The sequence below is a fragment of the Carettochelys insculpta genome, chromosome 8 (assembly GCF_033958435.1).
Source record: "Carettochelys insculpta isolate YL-2023 chromosome 8, ASM3395843v1, whole genome shotgun sequence".
Classification (NCBI taxonomy): Eukaryota; Metazoa; Chordata; order Testudines; family Carettochelyidae; genus Carettochelys; species Carettochelys insculpta.
The window spans coordinates 8,612,850-8,616,957 of NC_134144.1; the positions used below are offsets into that span (position 1 = coordinate 8,612,850).

Genomic DNA, 4,108 nt, shown 5'->3' on the forward strand with positions numbered 1-4,108 from the left:
GATGTTAATAGAAGCTGAAGCATACAAAAATTATGTAGTGTATTCTTGTAGCAGAACATTCAACAGCAATAGAATGTATGCATAAACTACTGCCAGCAGGAAGTTTTTCTGTGTATGGTTGAAGGTGACTATATAGGAGTCTCTGTTCTTGTGCGACATTTCCCTCAGCTTATAATATCCAGTGCTGACAGACGACCCATTTATTAGTGTCAAACTTAATTTTTTTTTTCTGTGAAACTGACTGGAAATATATGCAGACATCAAAAAAAATCAGTCAAGTTTCAATACTGCAGCCTATGCTAGATTGTAGTTTATTGACCATTCTGATTTAATTTAAATCTTTTTTAATGCTGGTTTGTCCAGAAATTAAATTTTGCCTCAGTGTCTGATACAATCTTCAATTCAAGGTGTTTTTTAATTAAAAGTTATTTCCATAAACTATGTAGAGTCTGAATTTGATTAGCACTGGAAGTATTTAGATAGCAATGGCATGTACCTTTTAAGACCTATACTGTCTTTTGTCAGGGTGAAGTGAGGGTTTTTTCTTGTGTGTTCTCTTGTTTCTGCTAGCACCCATTATACCACAGTATAGAAGATTGTTCAGGGCATCCTACTCTGGTATTAATGGCAGTGTGAGAAGCAATCTGGGGGCCGCATCAACTCCCCACATGTGGGACCTGGGAGAATTATACACGAGAACCACAGACTTAGTTAATGAAGTCTGAATCAGCCAGGATCCTGAAGGGACAAAGAGTTGTCTGTTAATATTGAGACTCTCTTATAACTGAAGTAAACTTTTGACTAGACTCATAGAAGACTGGGGTTGGAAGAGACCTCAGCAGGTCATCAACTAAATCGCTCCAGTCAGGGTTTTGTCAAGTCTGGCCTTAAACTCGAAGGATGGAGATGCCATCACTTCCCTAGGCAACCGAATATCCAACCTCCACCCCGGAATGTGAGACCATTGTTCCTTTTTCAGTCATCTGCCACCACTGAAAACAGCCTCTCTCCAGCCTCTTTGGACACCCCGCCGCCCCCGTTGCAGGTAGTGAAAGGCTGCTATCAAATCCCCCCCATCATGCTTCTCTTTTGCAGATTCTATAAGCCCAGCTCACCTTGCCTGTCCTCATAAAATGATTTTCATGGTCCTCTTCTGCACTCTATCCAATTTGCCACATCCTTTCTGTAGTGGAGGGCCTAAAACTGCAGCAGGTTCAGCAGTGCTACATAATCACATCCCCCCACCTGCTCCTTCTAATGCAGCCCAACAGGCTGTTTCCCAGGAGCTATTTAAAAAGGAATGCAAAGTTTGTCCCATTCCACATTATATCCTTCATTGTTTTTTTTTGGTGGAGCAAGAGACTCATAGCCAGAGCCTCTGAAAACCATTGCAGCTCCCTGACAAAGCCAGATGAGGTTGGTTAGGAGGCCTGTTAAAGGCAGTTTGTTGGGGTAGGGATAGGCATCTTGCTTAAGGTTCAAATCCCATTCAAACTACTGCAGAAAAGACCTGGAGAGTACAGCAGGTGGATATGAGTCAACAATATGCCCTTCCCCAGAAAGCAATTTCCTTTACTGAGCAGTATTAACATCCACTTCTAATGATACTTGTTAGTTTCGCCAGCTCCAGGGCATACAACCTCTTTGTCCCTGTTCAGGCGCCCTTTGCCCTACCCTTTGTAACAGACTAAAAACACTTCCAAGATAGTAATGAAGCCACTTTGGTAAAAATGAGCCAGCCAGTGCCCCCGCCCCTGCCCCCCCCCAAAAAAAAGAAAGACATACAGAATGCAAGACGGAGAGCTTTCCTTTTATTTCCTCTCAATGTGACTATTTAAAGCTTTTTTTTCCCCCCCCTCCATCAGAACCTTTTCTCTTGTAGTCCATGTCTCAGCTGAGTTAAAAACCAGCTTTAGGACAACAAACTAATTTGCCTTGGGGGGGAACCAGGTCCAGACCATCTGCCTCCACTGAACTCCATGAAACAAGGAAAGAACTTTATCATATCACTTCACTCCCCTTTTCCAGCCTTGCACGCTATAATCCTTCCAGCCCTCTATGCAGTCTCCCACTGCCCCAAGTGCCTAGAATGGGCATCCTTTTCCCACTTCCACTAGCTAGCCTACACACCACCTACTCCGTTCCTAAAAATCTCACCAGCAACCCCCTATTATTTGTTGAAACCACCCACCCCACTGCTGATTCTGGAAACTGTTGGGGCTAGGGCTGCTACTTTTTCTGGTATTAGCACAGCCCCTAGATGCACCACATAGGTGGGTCTGTACAACCATATTGCAAGAGACAGCCTTGCCCCAGATACTGTACCCTTTAGCGTCTTCCAGGCTCCAGTTTTAGGTAAAGGGCTTACAATTCCCATTTTACAGAAGGCCAGAGTGAGTGATTTGCCCAAGGCCACACAGAAAGACAGAAACTGAACAGTCTTCCAGATGGCACCTACACAAGACTCATCCCTCACCCTCTTTCTTCACACATGCTGTATACATCGATCGTGCTGTCTTCAGTTCATTATACTAAAAATCTTATACAGCCACTTTCCCATGAAATGTCCCCCATGTTTAGAGCGTATTGTGTCACAAGAACGTTGAACTCACTTACACCATAAGCTCTAAGTCCCTTCCCTTGTTAGAGAATATCAGTTACCGCCTGTGACGCACAAAAGTTTGCTTTAGCCGAAGCATCCGGGTGGTTTTACTGCAACTTTGTTTTGGGACATATAATTCTCAGTGCACATTCATTTTAGTCCCCCTGACAGCACTGCCCTGTTAGTGTTGAATGCACCTCCCCCCCACCCACCCCAACAGACTGCAGCTGTAGAAAAGTAATTGTGTTCCTCTTTGGCATCTGGCAGGGTGAAGGGTTATAGGACTGAAGTGCAACATGTCTTGATTTAGGCATGAAAGATGGAGCCAGACTTCTCCCTTCATTCAAGCCCTATAATCCATCACTATCACACAGATGCTGTGGGGTTAGTGTTAATGCAGATATACTTTTTCCATTGGGATGCCTGATCAGAATAAGTCTCTTGCAGTTCAGTGTGTACTTCTGGGTGAAATACCGCTGCTGTTTTTTGTTCATATGATGATTTTCTGTCCCAGCTGGCCTTCCTGCACTTATTTTCTAAGTGATATAAATGTGCTTATCTACATTTGTTTGCTAACAAAGGGGAAAAAAAGGACAATTCTTACAGAATAAAATACAAATATAATTAAGCATATATGAAAATAATCATCTTCACCATGACTAAGAGCCTTAGCTGTACAACAGGGGGCTGTTGTTGTGAAGCAGTCACATGGAGTAGGAAGGGTTAGCCACCCACGCAGCTTGAAGGACTGCTTGCAGTTAATCATAGAAAGAATGTAGCTTGAGGCCATTATGTGAATGAGTTATGGCAACTAATTGTTTGCAAAGAAAAGTGCAGAGCAAATCTGAGCTAAGGATCCGGACCTGACAATTATCCCTGACTTTGTTTTGGTTCTCTTTAAACTTTAGCTAGCTCACTAACAGCATTAATGATGTCATAGACTAGGCTGCCAATTTCTACACAGCTTTGCAGGGCTCTACTAGAGGACATTTACCTAGGAGTAAACGCTGGAGACTGCTGGAATAGCTTAAGAGTCCCACGTGCTTCTGTACAAATGTGAGACAATAGCCTATGGTTGTTTATTCTAAAATAAACTTTTGTTAGCCCACAGTAGCAAGCAACTTACTCATAGAACAGTAGGCTTTGCACCAGCAGTAGCATAGCAACTGCTGTCTTTTGTTGTCAGATATATGTTTTAAGAATTTCAGGAACCAATGTTTATACATTAACCTGAGAAGTTACCACATATTCCAACTAGTTCAAGAGACGAAGGTCTTCAAACTGAAGCCGGGGCCAGAGGGGATAGCTCTGCTAAAAGCTTATTGTGGAACTTTTATTTCCCAGTGCTGTGAGAATGAAATTCTGTACCAAAAGCTCTATTAGGCTGTACATACCTGGCTAAGTAAGTGAACTTACGGCAGGAAAGATGCTCGCTCTTTGGTTGCTCCTGGAGTGCACATACTACTTGAACAGCTAGCTAATAGAAGAGTCTGGTTTGTCGTAAGA

At 43.0% G+C, this 4,108-nt stretch overlaps 1 protein-coding gene across 1 annotated transcript in view; it reads left to right on the top strand.

Annotated features, from left to right (window-relative positions):
* KANSL1L (KAT8 regulatory NSL complex subunit 1 like) overlaps positions 1 to 4,108 on the top strand; it is a 111,625-nt gene that overhangs the window by 101,569 nt on the left and 5,948 nt on the right. The gene's annotated exons all lie outside the window — the stretch shown is intronic.